The sequence below is a fragment of the Dermacentor andersoni genome, chromosome 2 (genome assembly GCF_023375885.2).
Source record: "Dermacentor andersoni chromosome 2, qqDerAnde1_hic_scaffold, whole genome shotgun sequence".
Taxonomy (NCBI): domain Eukaryota; kingdom Metazoa; phylum Arthropoda; class Arachnida; order Ixodida; family Ixodidae; genus Dermacentor; species Dermacentor andersoni.
The window spans coordinates 25,308,876-25,330,462 of NC_092815.1; the positions used below are offsets into that span (position 1 = coordinate 25,308,876).

General features: G+C 44.6%; 1 long non-coding RNA gene across 1 annotated transcript; it reads right to left on the reverse strand.

The window, feature by feature from the left end:
* Positions 1–7,002: 7,002 nt before the first annotated feature.
* Positions 7,003–21,492, reverse strand: LOC126542574 (uncharacterized). The gene is made up of 3 exons (XR_011892724.1): positions 21,354–21,492; positions 20,921–21,027; positions 7,003–8,545 (listed from the first exon to the last, which is right to left on the reverse strand). It is a non-coding gene; the product is annotated as an uncharacterized lncRNA (long non-coding RNA).
* Positions 21,493–21,587: the final 95 nt, after the last annotated feature.

The following is a 21,587-nucleotide window of genomic DNA, read 5'->3' on the forward strand; positions in this document are numbered from 1 at the left end:
AGCCGTAAAACTTAATTTTGGTCACCATGTGTAAATGTTACAACTGTAAAATAAATGGGAAAAAAGTTGCAGTTTTGCCCGAAATGCGAAGCATTGATTGCGATAGCAAATTAGTGGACAACTATACTAATAGATTTATAGGTCGTAAGAACTTGTAAACGTAGGCATACTAAATAAATTAACAAGCACCGTGTCACGACGCACGAGTAAACATGAGCACGTCTCACTCGATAACCGCGCAAACTCGCTGTCAAAAAGCTGGAGTGAGGAAGCGCGGCAGCTGCAGTGAGCGAATTGACTCTTGTGCTGCGTCTCGCATCAACACAAACGAAGCCGCGAAGCACACGGCGGACTCGGTCCCCGCCGCAGATGACTTTCAAAATACAGCGGCCCCGGCGGGATTGCGTGGCCGCCGGAAGCAAAACTCACCACTCGCTCCCCTCCCCTGGAGCTTGGCGTGCGACGGAAGACGGCGCGCTTGCTCCCTGCTTTCCTCCCCTACATGCGCGTGATTGAGCCGCGATCTCCAGCTCACCCTCGCACGCTTTCACTCGCACATTCAGCATGCGGCACGCGGCACGCGGCGACGATTTTATCTCCGTTGGACTTTATGCGGAATCTCACGGTGACGCCGACGGCAGAAATGCGCCTGGGCTTCCGTATAACTGCTATCCACACTAACAAAAGGAGTCATTAACGCTTTGTTGCACCGTCATATATTAGCTTAGTCTGCTCCGTTGCAGATTTGTTTACCGCAGAGAATTAGGTCTTGAGGCCACGACGAAATTTTGCATTTCTGCAGCCAGTTGTCATCAGATTGAACGCTGCTACATTCTCTTTTTTTGCCTAACATCTTCTAGATAACTGTGCCATTAATATATTTGAAATGATTAGCCTCGAAATAAACCAGTAGAGAGCAGTAGCAATATAAAACAATCACAACGCAGAATTGAAAGTAACGCTTTAAGTGGCCATTAGGAACAGCGGCCGCTGGACCAATGACAACGGTAACGCGACCACGGAAGCTCGAAGACATGTCACCAAATCCTGTGTGGGGAGGTGTTGCTACGATTTCTTACGAATTCTTTTTTTAATGAAGCATGATGATGACTTCTGCCATAAACGACAAGAAAGATAAAACCACAAGAAATTACTGTTTCTGTTTGTGTATTATCTCAGTAATCTCCGATGGGAAAACCGTGCGAACAACCTTCATGTGTCGGCATGATACGTTTTTTTTTCGTCTGGTAAACATGTGCATTACAAGTGTCCTAAATGCAGATTCTTGCAGTTCGGGTTCATTACACAAAGGAGTGCCCAGTAGGTACGACTTAGTGCCTTAAGTGACGTAATTATACAGCTAAGCATTGCATTCCGGGTGAAAGAAAAGTCATGTTGTTGGCTTATTTTACCTGGTCTTTGAGGAGTAGGCTTTTCTGCGAATGTTTTCTATGTGCTGCTGCAAAAGCTGACTACCTTCTGTTCCCCCTTGCCACCGTAACTCAAATCGTGGCCAAGTGCAAAAGAATGTGATAATGTGTAGTTCAGTTTTTGGTACAATGTTATTTTTGTTCTGCCATGTCTTTTTCATTTTGTCCAGTAGTAATGAGCATGTCACGCATTTCATATACTTTTGTGCAGGTTTATAAGTTAGCTCTTCTTTTTCTGGTATGGCTGTTAATCAAACAATCTTAGCATTTTATTCTATTTTTAGCTATCTTGCGTGTCATTGTTTTTGCCATTACCAGGGAATTTTCCCTTTCTATAGTTGTCATGGCTATTTCATACCCGTCGTTCAGTTATGTGCAATATCTCAGTGAGTATATCAGAAGCTCTTCTGCATTTTGGTCTTTAGGGCATTATATAAAAATCTTTTATATGCATGTACATGAGATGGCCTTCATGTTCTCTTGAGTTTTATATATATATATATATATATATATATATATATATATATATATATATATATATATATATATATATATATATAAAACATGGGGAAGGGTGGAGAGGGAGTGGTGCGGGTCGTCATAATAAAAACAAAGAAAAAACAAAAGAGCACTAGGATGAGGAGGTGCCGCGCGCCTGCTGTTTCTGTTACCATGACAACGTAATTAATCGTGTGCGCCGCCATTCTGCCAAAGTATAGCCCTCATGCTAGGGCTGTAACTGAAGGGGACCTTGGCGCTAGCGTCGAAAGAGCGTCTGCTCAAAAACAGCCAATGGCAGCCATGCGGAGATTCACCCCTGGGCTTTTACTGTTATGTATTTGTCGCTCGCTGCTAGACGCGCCTATCGTGCTTTGGCGCTTCTTGTTTATGCGGTCTCTCAACGTGTTAGCAACCGAATATGACAACCACGATGACCACGCAATCCGTGTGTCGAAAATTTGAATGTGTATAGAATTATTTTTGTGTACTTCGTGTCGTCGGCTGCGCACAATAAAACATGAAATTGAAGCAAAAATGCAACAACTTTAATCCCATTCACAGCAATCAGTAAGTACAAGAGCAGACTGTGTCACTGAGGAAGCCATTCTTTTCTGGCACAAACAGAATCACTCGCAATAATTTTTTTTTTTAGTGACGGCATTATGAAGTTACTTTTGTTTTGTATTGTCTATGGATGCAGCACCCATGTGCTCATATTGGCTTTAGTGTGAATACGTTTCGTTGCAACATACATGATACAGTAACGACACCATCAGCCTTTTCCATTCGAGCTGGAGAAAAAAGAACGTTTAAATGCGCAAGCATTTCTATGCCATACACCAAACGAGGAAAACCGTCCATCCATCCGTCCGTCACGTAAGACGAGGTTGCTTTCAAGACAGGGCCCGCAACAGTGAGCGAATCGATCTTCGTGCGGCCTCTCGCTTCAACGCGAACTAAGCGGCGAGAGCACAGCGCACACGAAGCTATCAGCACTGGGCGCGGTCTGTCCACATCGCAGATCACTTTCAAGACTTAGCCGTCGCCGGAGTACGGTTGATCACGTTTGATAACGGTTCGCATTGAGAGGAGGCAGCGCCATCGACCACGTCTACGTACGAGGTCCAAGGTCCATCTATTATAGATAGGTTGCGGAGCTAGGAACGAGAAGCGTGCCAAAACCTATTGCCAGTGGCATCAGTTAGTGGTGCACGATTGAGGAGTGACTAGGTGAGCGGGGGACTAAATTTTTAATCTGAATATTGTCATGCGAGTAAATATTTCGTTTCCAATATTTTTGCTGCACTGAAACAAGAAATGTTTATTTTTTTCTATTTTACAAATTATTAGTTCATTCTTGGTGACCGCTATTAACCAGTTATTCTGCCACAAATAATAGCTGGCCTGTGCAAGCCAGCTAGAATGGCGGTGCTCACTTGAACGCAGAGATTTCATCCGAGTTCCTTTATTTCCTTGCGTGTTTGTTGAAAGTGTGGCGTGGGCTTCACTTCACGCGGAGCGCACCGCGTAGAAATGGCGCGTTACGTTCGTTCACTGTCCGTGACATAAGCTCTGAGTGTCCTAGAGACAGCAAAATGAGTAAGTCGAATGTTTTATAAACGATAATGTGGTGCGATGTTGTCTGATAACTGTTGGATATGAATACATGATCGAATGATTGTGTGAAAAGGTGTCGCATATGCTGCTATATATTACGACTGCGTGCTGGCCATAGTCCTTTTTATCCACTAAAACGTATGTTTTCTTTGGTCATGTATAGTGGGTTCATTATTCTAGACCAATAAAAGTGAAGTTGCTTTTAAAACCTCTCTGGCAATATCAACTATTTCCATTCTAATTGCTTACCTTCCTAAGAAACCTTCAGGAGCAATTGCCGCCAATAACAGTCTATGTTCACCTTACGACGTACACCACTACTATAGTTTAATGACGCGCCGGCGCGTCAGCTGAGGCGGCTCGCAAGCTCGCCTCAGGCTCAGAAGAAAAATAACTGCTGGCGTAACGGTCAAAATATCAGACCCATAGAAATTCAAACATTCGCACCAAACAGCGTAAACTATCGACGTCTCTTCCATTACCCGGTCTGACGTTGTGCTTTTTCCTTCTTTTTTTTTTTTTTTACGTAAGTTGTCCCCTGACATAAACGTGGCGACGGTTGCTCCACGTCGCCATTTTCTTCACATGTAGGCTTTTATGGTAGCTTCGCTGCTAGTTTACATATATATTGCGAGGTCTATAACATGAGTGAACATTGTTGCTACTAGCCCCTTATTCGTCGTCTTAGGCTGGTCTCGGTTAAAATTTCGGTGTTGCATCCACGCTTCTCCGTTTCACGATTCTTTCGCGGTGTTTCTCGCAATTAAAGTAAACACATCAACATACGACGACGAAACAGCAGGTGATTCGTAGCAAATGCTTACGCATCATTTACATAACTCCCGCAGAACATTCTGCATGTAATTCTTCCATTCTGCCATAGGGCGCATACTACACGCGTGTTTGGTTTGGTAGCGGAGTAATAAAAAGATGTTAATTAGACCACAAGGCTACCTTTAAAATTTTTATATCATAATGAATCGCCACATATGCTCCAGAGGGCAATGAGTTTCCAAACGAACTGCTGAGTTGTAACTAATACTCCTTTAGTACTTTTTCTTTATTCGCTTGGATTGTCACGCGGAAGAACGTCAGTATGATACTAAATAAAAGAATGCAGGCCCGTTTAATAGACATACTGCAGCAGTGACTTATAGAATATAACAGGTTTTTATATTGGCCAGTGCACGTGTTGACAGGAACTTTCTAATGTTGTGAATACCAATACGCGAAAATTCTTTGATATTAATGATGAGAAAGTTACACATTATTTGTGAAAAGGGCCTGTGCTTTATTAAAAACATATTTTAAATTCGACTAGATTCGCTTCTGGCCCTTTTCGATTACTACTATTTGCACACCTCTAGAAAGGTGGCTGAAGCTATGGGCAGTAGGAGGCGGATCGGTAAAAGCATCCTCATTGGCATTGTCAACTGAGGAGATTATACGTGCGTATTTGGAAATAAATTCTAGCAATCTGTTCGAATGGCCGTTTCGATGGCGGTAATGTGGGAAATATAGCGCATTCTTTGTGAATGCTGCGCTTTCCGGACATACTTGCCAGTCGAGATGCATTAAATAATTAGTCAATACGGGTTTCTGTCATGCCTACTTCTCTCCCACTTTTTCTTCGTTCGTCTTGCGCTAGGTGCATTGATTCAAATCGGAAATTGAGGTCATTTGATACGTTAATTGCTAAAATGGTTACGCTATAAAGTTGATATTGGCGTGGACGCGCATGCACGGATTTATCTGCCAGGCTTCGACCAATGAATAGGCCGGTTGAAGTATTGCGACTTACCGGTACACCCTTCAATGTCTTCCGTTGAGATAGTGCTGATCAAGAAGGTTTATTGAATCCTCCGTGCAAGTACATATCCGTTATCCAATGACTATTTTTCGGAAGATCAATACCTGAAGTGTCGCTAAACAACAGGCGACATCTCACGCCCGTAGTAAAAACTTACTCTTTAGCCTTTTATAGAGAAATTGCTTTCAGCTCTTTTTCGAACGGTGTGAACAGAACGCCAGTTTTGCTCCTCACCCTCTCGCTGACACATTCGTACCCCACAGCAGTGATGCAGCCCGTTCTAAAATCACTGGTATTTTGTTTGTTTTATGATAGTCGTTCTCGGGACTGCATATCAAACTGCGTCGAAGCACGCCAAAGCATGCGCGCCCTACTAAATCCTGAAATACAGCGCCATCTGGAGCCACCGTATTCATCCATTCTCAACAAAAGTTGCTCGACTTCCCACTAGGTCCCACTGAGTGTCAAGTCGCTCTATATTTTGGCTGCTGCAGCGATTGCACCAATAAGAATGAGGCATTAACTTTGAATAATGCAGAATGAAAACATGAAAATAAAATAAATACCACAAGGATTGGTGAAAAGGTGAAAGACGCGCGAAGTGTGGTCCGTTAAAAAAGCTTTCGAGTCAGTTTGCATATATTTGCACAATGAATGTTCCAGGAGAGGTTCAGGCCAGCTAATGGCTTCATGATCTAAGGTAGAGGTCATGGGTCCGATCCCGAGCGCGGCGGCTGCATTTCGAGGGGGAGGGGGGGGGGGGGTAAAATGCAAGAGCACTCGTGTACTTAGATATTGGTGCACATAAAAGAACCCCGGGTGCCAAAATTACCTTGAATAACCCCCCCACTGCTGCGGCGTTATACTTAATATCAGACCAGTGTATTAGCACGTAAAACTAGAATGTTATTGTTCGCGAACCCCGAATACACGGTTGAAGCCCCGCAATAGCTTTAAGGTTTGATAACTAGTTCTCCTTTACTGAAAAAGTACGGAACCCTTTATTATTCACCGCTGCCCTCGATGCAGCGCTACGTTAACTTTGCATGTAATTAAACATTTAACGAAACAGAAAACCGCTGAGTTGGCGGATACTTGTCATTTAACGTAACGCGAATATTGACGATGTAAAAAAAGAGAGAACAGGACAAATGCATAAACATAATTCAGAAATAAACAAGTCAAAATTATAACCCAGATACGAGAGCATGCTCATAGAATATATACAATGGCGCGAATAAGTTCTTAGAAGTTACCCAACTACACATCCTAAAAGATTTAGTGCTGTATAACAGGGTGCAAATAAAATCTATGTAACAAGAAGTGGTGGACGGTGAGTAAAATATTTTTTTTTTTGCGTTTGGACATAGCTGGTACTCGCAAAAGGCAATTTTCTTCTTTCGAGAGCCCTGATATACATATATATATATATATATATATATCGCTAACCTGCATATCGCCGAGCTAAATTTCATATTGAAAACTACTAAACGCAAATGTCCCATGGAGGCCTTATCTAAGCTTTAATCACATTGGAATGCGTCTGCTTAGGGTTCGAAGCCATTGCTTTCTTTACAGGGGCGGTGAGGAAGTTGAAAAATGAGCAAAAAATCTCAAGGGCCTATGATACAGTAAGAAAAGCGATAACTCTTAAAAAATACTTTATTTTCGCACGCACTTTCCCGTCGGGGTAGAACAATTTCAAACAGCCTGGTCATCCTGCGCCGGTGCCGCTTGTGCCAGATAGCCCGAGACTATCTTCGCGTTATGCCAACCCTCCGTAGCGCTTCCTGCGTTTCGGTGAGCTGCTTCTGGGCCGTTGGGGTCAGGGCTGCAGTCGTGCCAGGTGCAACAGATTCATTTGTAGGAGTTGCCGCTGTAAAACTGCTTTCCTGTTTTGCTGCTGGCGCTGCAGTCACCGCATTTGCAACTTGTGCAGAAACAGCAGGGCCCTGTGTGCTGTTTTGTGCGACGTTAGCATCGCCTTGTTGCTGTTGCGCAGAAAGTGCCTGTGAATTTTGTGAACTTTGCTGTGTAGTTCCGCCAGCCAGAGTGTGCTCAGAACTGGGGAACTGTTGCTGAAGTGTCGTCTTTGTGCCACCATTTTGTTGACGCTCGGCCTCCGGCCCAACCGATTGCGGAATCGTTGTCTGCGATTGGTGGCCAGACATTTGACCCTGCGTTCCGGTGGCTATTTGGCTTGGAGAAGCATTTAGGTTTGTTGGAGCTGTGGCAGCAGCTTGAAGCTGCGATTCCTGAAAAGGGTACTGCCCCGGCCCAGAAGGCTGACGGGGCACTGTTGGTGTGGCAGTCTGTAGACCATTTGTAGCTGCCTGAAGGTACGCACCTTGTGGGAAGCGCTGCTTTGGCTCTGCAGATAGCATTCCGAACCATTGATTTCTCGCAGAGTCTATTGGAAATGACGGCTGAAACGGCTGCCTCGTTGTTGGCTGCCTCACGGAAGGTGCTAGTTGTACCAGCGCTGAATTAGTCCCAATCTGCTTTTCTTGGTTTCCCCCCAGCCCTGCCAAGAGCGCGGATTGCGAAAGTTTATTTTGGTTCCGAGGGACTCCGTTCATTTTTCGCTCGTCGTTCAGCCACATTGGCTGCGCTGTTGCTTGTTGCCCCGCGTTTGGCGGCACCATCGCGACTGTCCCGGCAGCCCATTTGGTAATAGCGTTTCCTTGAAGCCCAAATCCAAGGCTTTGGAGTTTGGTTTGTGCGAAATTTTGCGGCTGGTTTGCGCCTTGAATTTTTGTAATGGGCAGAGAATTGCGTTGAGGCATCACTGCATTGCTTTGAACGGGAGTGTACGCCTTCATGCCCTTGGGCTGTACTGCCTTTTGTTTATGTGACTGGTACTGCCAGGGAAACTTCTTTCGACTAGCTGGTTGAGCACCTGTTCTGGCCACTTGCGTCAGTTGTCTTGAGCCCTTTAACATTTGTTGGTTATTACCGCTTGCAAAATCTCCGATGGTTCCCTCTTCGTAAAAATTTGATCCAGACGGCGAAAGATTCACTACAAACCCGGAGGGACCCCGATACAGTGCAACGGTGTCTGGTCTTTTGTCAAGTCCTAGCCCCGACATTAGCCATAGAGGCATGTCATTTTCAGATAACGAATCCAGAGGAGACTGGAAGGTCGACGATGAAAGCATCTCGAGTGACATCGGGCCATTGAGAGGATCTGTACGGAAAAAAGTAAACGCAAAAGAATGTCTTTTATTTGTGATGCAATTAGGTCAGTGCGCAGTTATAAATTCACCGAGATATCCTCACATGGTGCGTATCACAATGAACAGGCGTGTTTTTAACGGTAGCATGGTTGCGAACTGAGCCGGAGCTCAACCGTTATTTTCAGCCGAACCACAAGTGATCCAAACTGTTATTTTTCCGACATCCTTGAACTGAACCCAAAGCGTAACTTATTGGAGCAGCCTTTACGAACCGGTTAGACAAGCCGTTCAGAAAACCATAGCGATCCTCTTCTAGGGCACGTGAAGAAAGACAGGTTATAACAAAACCCAAAGCATCCAGTTGTTAATTGTCAAACGATTCCCGCGATTCAGGCAAGAGTCAAATAACTTAGAATAACCTAAACTAACTTCCGACACCTTTTATGCCGTTTCATGCTGTTACTTTTTTGTGCAACTAAGGCTGCCACTTATGCGATGAAAATTCGGACACTTTACCTGTGCTCGTGCATCTTGCTGCAGTAAAGGAGCCAGAACAATTCTGTTCGACCTCCTGTACTGTTGTGAAACTTATCACCCAGTACTAATTGTCCTTTTCACACTATAACTGTATTGGGTAAATATATATAACTGGCGTTATTCTTGCAAAAGCTACAGCGGTGTGATATATGAAGTCTGCAAGGCCTTTATGGGAGCAAAACCCGATACAGCTCCTCGAACCTATGTAAAATTTACGAATTTCCTAAAGAAAAATGCTTACGACAAAGAGTCGCACCAACGTTTACAGATGTCTAGTTAGCTTTCTCATAACGAAATTCAATTCTGGGGTATTGCGTGCCAAAAACCACGATCCGATTATGAAGCAAGGGGGAGGGGTGCAGGGAGGCTGGCTCCAGAATAATTTTGATTACATTGAGTTATTTAACGTGCACGCAATAAATCGTACACAGGCATTTTGTATTTCGGCCCTACGAAATGCGGCTGCCGTAGCGGGGATTCGATCCCGCGACCTCATTCTTAGTAGCGCAACACCATAGCTACTAAGCCACCACGGCGGGTAACTTTTTCATAGCAAAATTAGTATTTTCGTGATAATAATTGTTTCTTTTACTGATGTTATTACCATTCCAGTGTGCATGGCATATCTCGTTGGCAGTTAACGGGGAAGGCTTTTCCTGCTGCTTTCTGAGACGGACGCTGTGCTAACAATTGATTTGGTGCAGATGAAGACATTCATGGATGCAGACACATAAAGCTAAATCACTCAGCGGTTGATTGAATGAAGATATAAACATTCATCATACTTTGCTGGTGAAGCAGCGCACTGACACGGACACGGTGAAGACACCGCGTCCGTGTCAGTGCGCTGATTCACCAGCAAGGTATGATGATTACTCACCAACTAGCCCAACTTTCCAGATTACTGAAACTAGAAACATTCAGCTATACTGATGGCCTCGCCACCAATAGCAGTTCATTTCCTGCGTTGTAATTCTGTTGCGGGTTTTGCTTAGCGATAGTTAAACAAATTTCTGTAAAGCTTTTCCGGCATATCATCACATGAAATCCCCACTGATTCAGATTGAGTGTTACTTAACCATTGTCACACACCTCCTGTCTTTTACGGAGAAATTTATTGGCCAGGAATCATCGCTACAATAGAGATTTTTCTGCGACTCCGAGGCAGCCTTACAAAGCAAACAAAACGCAATGCACCTGTGACCCGATGAACAACTGGTATCGTAAACTTGACAGGCCTCTTCACGTAATTGTCACAAGGAGCGTTGCATAATTTTGCAGTGGCTCCCTAGACACTACAATACCAGCGGGGACGATCACACCACTGAAGCCGCTTGATCTGCACATGCGAGCGGTTGACATGTTTTACGAGGAAGCCTTAGCTCTTGCCCAACTCCGACGCGGCCTATTCAAATACATGTAACACGCAAAAACGTTGTTCTGAGATAACCCCTGGACCAATTGTAATGAAATTTGTTGCATTTGAGAGAAAAAGTTAAATTCTAGTGACTGTTGGAAGCAGAATTTCTATTTAGGTCTGGAATTGTGTTACGGGAATTTTCAAAAATTCGAAGGTTTGAAAACAATAGAAGCACGTAGTTTACTAATTCATAGCTCTGCATCAAGAACACATATCACGGTTCTGTAAACGGCATGCATTAGATAATTGAAAGCGGCCAAATTCGATATGTCATTTTACATCTTACGTGAACTTGTTACGTTGTCTACAAGGGTTCTGCAATAGCTGTATTTGCATATTAATAGATTTTTTTGAAATTCCTGTGTAGCATATCAATATTGTCCGCTTTAGATACACTATAAGATGAAGTTCCCAAAATTGTATTATCGTTTTTCGTTGCCGAGTTACAGAGTTGTAAACTCGGTAGTTTCGTTTTTGAATGTTTTCGATTTTTGCCAATCTTTAATAAAAAATTAACGACCTAAATCGAAAATTTAAAACAAACAGTGACTAGATTTTAAGCTCGTCTTCTAAATGCAACAAACCTGGTCCAATTTGGTGCAGTGGTTGCCGAGAAAAACGAATTCTCCTTTTACATGTATTTAGATAGGAGCCCCCGAGCTAAAGCTTCCTCTTAATGCTACAGCGTTAAGGGCCCTGTGTCGCAGAAAATGCGGTGTCGGTGGCCGCATCGCTGTAGTTGTGCGTGAGCGAAAACTGCCGTATATATTTAGGTATATGTATGCCATTCCTTGCTATATGACATGCGGTATGAGCGGGTTATATTGCCACACAACTTTATCCTAGAGTTGCTCAAACCTTGTTCTTACATTATTCACGAAGTTATTCCTCGTAATTTGGACAATGACAGCCCACAAACAAACGTCATGAAACAAAAGATCGACAACGCATGGCTTTCAAGCTAAATCTTCTCACACCTAAAAACGAGAAACGTTCCGAAATGACGTTTTGTCATTTATTTTTACACGGGAACTATATCGCCAAAAAAGAAATTCCCCCTTGGCATAATGAACTATACACCTTGCACTATTTTTCCTCGTAGTCGCCACCGACATTGAGGCATTTGTCGTAGCGTGCAGTCAGTTTGAATAAACCACTCTGGTAAAACTCGGTGCGCTGCGATGCTAGGTAATATCGAGCAGCCTGCTCCATCTCAGCATTGTTTTGGAACTAACGTCCTGAGAGTGCGGCTTGTCCTGTACTCTAGTAATGTTGTTGCCATTCGTGGATATGGAGAGAGGCCCACTTCGACCTCCATCCTCCACACTCTGCCTTCTTTCCCTGAACATGCAACAACAGCGACCAACCGTATGACGAGACATGACCTCTTCACCATACACGATCTGTAGGTGGACACACTAGTCCCATGTGCCCATTCATACCGGATAACAGCATGCACTTCCAGTGGCGACCAAGTTGCCAGCACACGTCTGTCTGCCATCGTGATTTGCACTCAAATAACCTCAGGCACGCACGTCTGCTGCTACTCTCTTTTCTTCGGCATTTTGTGCAAGCGTCATTCCTCCTCTACTGACGCTCCTTCCGTCGTTGAACCAGCAAACTGCGTGGATTCTTATGGCTATTTGTTTCACCTGGTGTACCATGTTCTCTTTAAGAAAATGTCGAAACTTACATTCGGAACTTTCCTCGTATTAAAAGTGCGAAACAACAGAAAATTGAAAATGGTGTAATTTTATGGCGCATCTGTGCACTACCTCCGGGATTAGTCCACGAAAGAGGCCTAATTTCTACCAGAAAGCTCGCCTTCGTATACAGCGATCTCTGCCAGCGTTTCTCGGCAAACATTACAGTTGCATAAGCTGCAGTTGCCGGGAAGCGTGAGAAGCAGTTAGAGATATTTGAATGCTATCGGCGCTCCACTCTTCTTCTTTTTTTTTTCGCTTTTGTGAACTGAGGCTCTGGCCTGGCTGTACTCAATCTCCCGTGAATATGTGAGCATTGTCCCTGTGGGACTCTGAAAGTTTTCATCGTGTGTCGTTTACATTCACTGTCCCTGAATATACCGTGACTACATTTACCGCCTGTGCTACCTCACGACGCGAACAGACTATGCTGTACCATTTGTGGCTCGGCGTAACATTTACTAACTTTTATGCTTTGCGTACTGTAATGGGTGACAACTCCACGTGCGACCCATGCAGCTGTCACTAGACACTAACACACATTATCTGCGTCTGCCCGCGCTATAGCGGCGAGAGGCAAGTATGCATAGTGCTGAAGGAACTGTAAAATCGGTCACCATTAGAACGAGAAGTTCGAGGCTAGTGCTTTTCAAGAAACTCCGCGCCGCAGCCTTTTTATTCGCTCAACTCAGGTTCCTGAGGTATGCGGGCCTTCGTGGCAGACTCTAGGAGCGCCCCCTCATACAACTGTTTAGGGCGCGTAGTTACATTGTTTGTGCTTGTCTCTCGTTCTCTCTCCCCATTTTCGTTCTCTTTCCCTTTATATGCCTCTACCTCATCCCCCATGCAGGTCAGCTAACAGGAACCACCTTTGGTTAACTTTCCTGCATTTCTGTGCATCCTTTCTGCCTCTCTTGTCCTTGCCGTTTCGTTTTCCCGCCCATTAACTTTCTCATTTGTACCAACACATGGATAAATGCCCTCTTTTTATTAAAAAGCTTCTTAAGATATATCAGTCCTTCTTGATTTACATAGGTTTCTTATAACACTGTTCACTATTTGATAGACTTTGAATGCAAGATCGTCATCTTTGCCGACGGAAAGAAAGGGAGTTGTAGGAAGCATAACATTGTTAATGTGATCCGTGTTCGATATTTATACCTGCAACCGCACCTAAACTTTTTCTAATCGCTAAAAGAATATCCGATGATTACAATACTCCATCGTGCGAAATTTGAGGCAAATGCATACGTGTTTTCATTTCGTAGTATACTGAGGCAAATTATTTGCGACCAGAGCCTCCGCACCGACTGGTTGTGGGCCAGTGGCGTTAGCACCTTCGCAGAGGAAAGGGCATTATGGGAACGCTGGCATGATGAAAGGCATCGAAGCCAGCTGTGGAACAAGACGACGACGACGAACACGCTAGCTGCGGCACTAGCTCGTTGGCGCGGTTATACCGAGGAATGGCAGCGCTCAACGCAGGAACGGGCACCAAAGAGCGGCGCTGTAAAATATCTTTTGCCCAGATATGGGTAAAAAGCGATCAATGCACTTTAATAACAAGCAAGCCCTTGTAGTTACACAATATTCCAGTGTACTTTTTATTATTATTATTATTAATTTTATTTATAGGCTATAAAAATCTGTATTATATCAATGGCATGTTTCCAACATTTACGGCTTTCCAAATCTTACCCAAGAAAGTCAGCTTCCACGAGCAAACTCTAGGAAGGACAAAAAAATTATTACGCTGCACGCGCACCAATGGCTGCTGTGTTCGCCGCTTCTGTAACGTTGACCATGAATAGATCCATGACATCAAACACACACACAAAAAAGAACTTTGGCAATCTTGGCAAGGCTCTTCATACGAAAATAGCGTAAGCTAAGTAAAGCAGTATGCTGTTTCTTTATTTAATTCAAAATGAATGAATGAATAAAGCCTTTATTTTAAGGAAGGGGACGGCTCTAGGCCGCTGATGGGGATTAGGAGGGAAGGGAATGTGGGTACCCAGACTGTTGGCTGAAACACTTCATCTCAGTCTGGGATCTTCCGCTTTATGCAGGCTCAGGTGCATGTTCAGGTCCGCCGCTCTCACATGGGCTGATCGACCCCTTCTACACTACTCGAAACAGGCCACTTTGTCTGCCATATGTCGCAATGGCTTTCTAGTGTTCTAATGTCGCAACGACATTAGAACACTAGGAATTGCAATTCAAAATAAAAATATTGCTGTGCTTTAGAAAATAGAGGGTGCTAAAGGTTTAATGCTGTACGCTGCGCTGTGGCTATGGTACAAGCACGCACAAGAAACCTATAGCGTTTAAACTCCTGACGTTCTTCCCGGTTCTGCTAGGCATCACATGTGATACGACAATGGTTCCTGTGACACTGACAATAAAAGAACGAGGCACGGTAAGCCCCGCGTTAAATCTGCAGACCGGAGCTCCTATCCACAAAATATCTCATGCTATAATTGTTTGTAATAGAACACTCCAGCCAATCCTGATGCTGGACGTACTATTAGAGAAGGCCGCTGGCATAAAAAGAGAAATGGTGGAAGCGAGAGAGAGAGAGAAGGAGAGAGGAGCACAAACAAAGCGTACACACTATATAGAGCGGTAGGGGACGGTGTTTTTAATGTATATCGTGAAGGCCCGCCGACCGTAGAAATCTTAGTAACGTGAATAAGGCATTCAGCACGGATGTTGTTTGGAAGCACTGGCCTAGAGCTTTTAGTTCGGATATTGGACGATTGTTCAGTTGGTCCAGCACTATGTACATCACTTGGCTCTCAGTAACAGACAAAGATAACATGCACGAGTGCCTCACCACAGCTGCATGTGTCGCACGTGGGGCTTTTGGCCAGTCTAATAAGGAAGCTATGTGAGTTTGTAAATGCAACGCCTAGCCACAGTTGGTACAGCATGGTATGTTCTCGTCGGGGTAAGCCAAGTGGTAGATGCATCTGGGTATCTGAAGTCAACGAACGCAAACGGCACAAAGGGCAAACGTTCGAGTCCCACAAGTGCAAATTACTTTCAAATTACATCGATCGCAGCTCAGCCGCAGTGTCTGTTCGCGAAAGCGGAATCAAGACACATTGACCACTTTCATGTGGAGATGGGGTGGCTCCGTCTATGTGGCCATTCCCGCTGATGTCGTAGTATCCTGGAACCTATCGAAAAATTATGTAGTGTCCCTTGTCATGGCTGCGGTAATATATATGTCGAATTTCTGAGGCCAGTTGTTCATTGGGTCTGTGGGGCAGTGAGCTTTGTATGCACAGAAGGGCTGCCTTAGAATCACTAAAAACTCTGCATTGTGGTGGTAGTTCCTTATTAATGAAATAAAGTACAGTACGCAGCGCCCGCAAGTTCTGTAGCTGTCGATGTGGTAACACATGAAGTCTTTAACTTGCGACATGCCACATGCGCGAAATTGACCGACACGCCATTTCACGGGCGCCCCACGCACCCCGACACACAATCTCAAGGAAATCTCAGGGCTTATATTACAAGGAAAAATATTCTTACGCTACAACTTTTCGAGAACGCACGTGCCAACCATTCATGCTAACGGACATATTATTCGTTATAGCGGTCTGCTATTGGCACACAACGCTTACCAACCACAAGCTTGGTGAATTCGGTCCGGCAAGACGAAGAAGAAGCACGAAATGGAAAGCCAGGGCGAGTTGGAACTTAAAGTACAGGGACGCCCACTGATAGGGGAAGCACCTCATTAGTATTCAAGAACCTTGTAAGAGTGTAAATTCGGTATTAAAACTAGCAGACAATTTGGCTTTAGATTTTGCCGGGATGATGACTGCAGCAGGAGAGCTGTTATGTTTTATCGAACCATCTTTGTAGACATGTTGCCGAAATCTGTGGGCGTTCTGTGCTCCAGACTTGATTGTTTCAAAGCTTGCAACCGCGCTGAAGCTTTCTTTTTGATGCGCGAAATTGTCAATTGTACTTGTGGGCGGTTCAGACACCACAATGGGGCTGATGGCCGTGTAGCAAACGTGAATTGTGTTGGCAAGTATAGCTGATGTCTTAGAATACTTTTGGCAAATGTTGAATGAGACCTCCTGACTGACAAGCAAGCTATATGGTGTGTGGGAATCCGAGTCAGGTGTCGGATGTGCGCTCTCTGGACATCTGTATCAATATAGACTGTCGTAGGAGAACCTCTGGCAATGGCTGCTGTCGCAAACGATGATGTATTTTTGTGGAGACCAAGACTAGTTCTGAGTACTTGAGTATACACACTATGAAGTGTGCGAATATTTGTAGTGCAAGTATTTAGTAGTACAGGTGAGCTGTACAGCAGAAAGCTCAAAAATTGTGCTTTACGTAATTGCAAAATTCATGGTACTGCAGCGCCCTAGGACTTATCGACAAGAAACTCGAGAAGGTCCAGAATGGAGGCAATACGTTTTGTTATGTACGAGACGTGAGAGCTCCAAGACAAGTATTTACCAATGATAACGTTAAGAAATCGGTGCGTTCGTCTGTATGGTACATTTTGGCCATTAATCCGCAGAGCTAACGGTACTATCGCATGCGAGTAAAAGCAACGAGTTCACACTTCTCAGGTGAAAGCTCCAGGCCTTGCCTTCTTAGATATGTTGACGCGGCCATTGAAGCCTTCTGAAGTCGTGCGCGGACTTGTGCACGTGTCTTTCCTGAAGGCCATTTGGAAATATCGTCTTCGTATACGGAGAGCTGTAGGCTTTGCGGTAACCAATCGGTGACACCAACGAGCCCCAGTTTGAACAGGATAGGGCTAAGTACTGTGACGTGCCTTACACCATGCCTGGCAGAACTAGACCGCGCTGGTCCGTCTTCAATCAAAACAAAGAACGATCGTCCATTTAAATAGCTGCGTATCCAGCGAAAGACGCGTCTACCAATCCCTACAGCTTCTAAGGCATCCAGAATTGCGTGGTGATCTACGTTATCGTAGGCACCTTTAACATCAAGGAAAAAGGCCGCAGTGATTCGTTTCAGGTGTTTCTGGTGCTGTACATACGTTAGAAGGCCCATAACACTATCTATTGGTGAGTGTCCGCATCGAAAGACAACCATTATCTCTGGATAGACGTTGTAAAATTCCAAGTACCATTCTAACACTGTAAAGATAATTCTCTCCATAAATTTGTCGACGCAGCTGGCCAGTGCTACTGGATGGTAAGATGTCAATTCTAATGTAGATTTGCAAGGCTTGAGGAGTGGAACAAGGTGAGTGGATTTCCACGTGGTAGGGACTACGCCGTCACGCCATGATACGCAATATAGGCCAAGAAGTGCATCATCTGGCCTCTTGACGAAGGTTTGGAAGCGTAGATTATGTGATGCCATCGGCCTTTGGAGATGAAGGTCACCTGCACCCTGCGAGTGCGGCTTCCCGATTTCGATGGAGAAACGACTGTCCATACGAGGATCTCGGAACCAGGGGTGACAATAGGAATATGTGTGCAAGACTGGAACATCGGCTCTGTGATTCTTGCGCAGTAATCTTCTGCTACGTCGACTCCTCGGTGTCGTTGATGCAGGGCTAGAGATTTAGATGAACAGTGCTGTTGAGGAGCTGTTCGACGTCTGCGTACTGTTCTCCAGACAGCCGAAAGAGGTCCACGTGGACCAAAACACTGACAGAAGGCTTCCAATGTTTATTTTGCAGCAAAGCAATGTGACGTTGAATTTTCGTTTGAATGCGTCTGGCCGCTCTAAGGTCGTAAACTAATTTAGTCCGCCTGTATCATCGCTCCGCTCGCCGGCGGATAGCACGGAGACGCTGTATTTCAGAGGGGAATAGGTTTTTGCGCGTTGGTTATTCATCGTAATACTAAAAACATAGCGCAGTAAGGACAAAGGACAAGTGCAGCGCTTGTGCTGTCTCCACTTGTCTTTTGTCCCTACTGCGCTACGTTTCCAGTATTACGCTGCATGTCCGCCTTCGTGGCATTCGTCTTCCATAAGTGATTAAACATTGTTTGTTGATAATCTGATGAAGCCGATTTTGCTAGGCCCTTTATTTTCAGGCCCTGGTCGTTTCCGTGGGTTTCTATATCTGTGAACCAATGGACGCTGCCAGTGAGACATCGCGAGACAAAATCTAAGTCTAAGCAACTGCTGTACGCCCGCCATTGCAGCAACGTGGGACTGCCATCGCTGAGGCAGCAAAGTTCATGGTCACAGGCAAACGAAACAAAGTTTCTTCCTTTCGAATTTACCTTCATGTTTCCCTAAAATGAATGATGCGCGTTAGAGTCCCCACCAACAATCTATGGGCCAGGAGTCGTATCTAAAATGGCACTCAAATTTGGCGAAAGGTTCATTGCAGAGTGGCACATACCGAGTGCACTCATGCGCAGCTCGCTAAAGCGTTGGCGTGAGAGACGTTCAATGAAAAGCGGCACACGCCCAGTGCAATTTGTGGCACAACCTGCTAAAGCGTCGGGTTGCTGCCCTTGAAGAACCTTTGTGATTTGGGTTGGATTCAGCTCAGCATCATTTAAGGAGTCTCTTTCTTCACTGTAGAGCGGCATATCTCCAGTGGCACATACTTAGTTACCCAAGTTGGCATCAAAGATGTTCATTGAAGACCAGCACAGGCCAACTGGCACTTACGCAGTGCTCCATGTCGGCGTCAGAGTTTTGTTGAAAAGCAGTACCTACCCAGTTCGGCATCTACAGTGACCGATGCAGCAGTGAAAGGGGTTCGTTGAAAAGCGGCACATATCTACACATTGCCACATACTACGTGACCCAAGTTCGTCTAACGGTCGGTTTTAAACACTGTTCCCTCAGCCTAGCAGCCCGATGCGCTACCCATTCGACCATGAACTACCCAGTGACCCAGGTAAGTGGAAAAATGGTTAGATATACCAACACATATGCATACATAGCTAGCCTCCGGAAAATGCGCGCAGTACCATCAGAATGCTAATACATTAATGCACAGCAGCCTGAGCCTGAACTTAACCCGAACCGAACATGAAAACGTTTTGGTTCGACACCCTGCATTGGAGTCCGCGCAAGTAGGTGACTCACCACAGCAGTGCTCAGGTCCCTTGTACCCTTTCTACAGCAGCCTAAGCATAACATTTCACAGCACGACATCACCCATAGGACGCGACCAAACTTTTAATGCAGTTAGCATATTTTAGTGCCCTGAGATCCAAGCAGAAGAATATTTCAGATGGATACATCTTGCAAACTCACTGGATGCAATTCGTAAATTGCAATTGGATCCGCAATGTAGCTAATTAAGAAGATAATAAGTGAAAGGTTTCTAATTAGTTGAATATGTATTTCGATTTCTCGTGCTAGTAATGTTCGCCTTTTCGAACAACCCAGCTCAAGGATAAGAATTATGCAACCTGCCACAGGCAATTTTTAACAATTCTGTTCAATCTAAATATGATCACCTTGTATAGTGAACGTCTATACTCTATACAGCCCTGACACAACAGAGGTCGCTGTACTTCGCATACAAACATGCTCCGCGCCATCGTAAGGCATTAAATGGTTTTAGAATGTTTTGAGCAACTGTGTTAATACCACCGCGCGGGTAGGTAGCGGACATTTGTAGGAAAGGGTGGTTATGGAGTGTCCACTCATTTCGCAAGTGTTTCTCCCTGCAATCTCTTTTGATAGTGTTCGAGTCTACTCCACTTTGAGTCCCCAAAGCGCTCATTATATGAACTCCTGTCCTCACCATTGCTATTTGTAGTCATGAAAATACCGGCTGCAGTGCGTTAGTTAGATTTCCCAAATTAGTGCCTCTGCAGCTTGCACGAGCTACTTCACTGTTCATTTCGAACGAGTAGAAAGAAACGGCTGGAGAGGTTGCTCGCGCTCAGCTACCATTTTATACGTTCATGACGTGTAACATATGCTTAAATGAGGAATGATAGGTCAATTAGCTTGTTTGCATTATTGTACGAAATAACCGCTAAGGTAGTTTCGAATAGAATCAGGGCAGCTCTCGTCTGTGATTAGCCCAGAGAACGTCCTAACTTTCGACTGGAAGAATAAACAGTGACTCACATCCATATCATTATTCAAATAAATTAAAACCATACGGAGTAGAACCAAGAACATATTGCGAAAAGGACTTCGATTTAATAGAAATTCCAGCAATTTTAAGGTCGTTGCGTTGGCATGGAAGATAGTGGAGGCGTAAGTGAAGATCTTAGGAAATATGCACAGAAATTCCACGCATGCGATAGCTTTGCACAAGCAATAATTTAAATTTCCAGAGATACAATCTCTTCAAAGCACTCACTGTCTGCTTCAAAAAGTATTGGTAATAAAAAAGCGGAAGTATTAGATGTCAGTATCAAAGGAGGACAGCTGAGCAACTTATTTTCTGCAGATAATACATTCCTGCTCAGCAGCCCTCGTGATGCCTGCATTAGAAAAAAATTGCTGAAAACCCTAACCGCGAGGGTAGGTTAGAGGATTAGTGTTCGGTGCATTATCCACATCGGGAATTATTTACTGATAAAAAGGACATTCTGCCTTCAGCTCGTCATAGCTCGTCACTCGTCATGAGGAAGAGGAATGGTCTTAAATTCTCTACAGGCATCCGGTCAGGTACTTCTCACATTGCAATAAAATATATATTCAATGTGACAGTGTATAACTAATAGTCTAAGTATTTTTTTAGAACTTCACTTTGCCCCTAGGCGGTGCATCTACTTTGTCACCTTGTTGTCCTTCCGAATAGTATCCCCTTCGATCCTCTATGTTTCCTTTGTTGCTGCTCAAGACTCGACACATGGTGTTTCCGGGGTCGTCCGTGCACGAGACATCTCTAGAGGCCAAACAAGAAACACGTCAGGTGATGAATGCAACGGGAACACTAGCGAAGGCATCGGCATGAGAAACTATGAAACTATTTGGTGCGCTTGAGAGCTGTTGTTCAATACATAAAAAATCTATGTATTTTCCTTGAAATTTCACAGCTCGGAATCACATGAAAAACAAAAGGCAGGTCGGGTGCTGCTCGTGGTCGTCGTAATCACGGGAATCTGCAAGCTTGGCGCGAAAGCTGCATACGCCAATTGGATGAAGTGGTTTACCCTGGCTATAGCATCCTACGATGCTGTGAAACAACCTGATATGTAGGTTCGTACTTACGCTTTAGATGTATCAACGGTAAATATGGCAACGGCGAGGCAACACGCTGTGAATCGCAAGGCAAACCGGCACATTTCGTTGCAAGCAGTGCCCAGGAATTTCTTCTACTTAGCCTTTTTCACAGAGAGCGCATCGCTTTCATCGGCGCGGCTCACTTCCATTAATTGTGCAACTTGGCTAACGGTGCGAGAGCTAAGTAGCGCCGTAAATTTCGCTCTGCTATAAATGTCACCA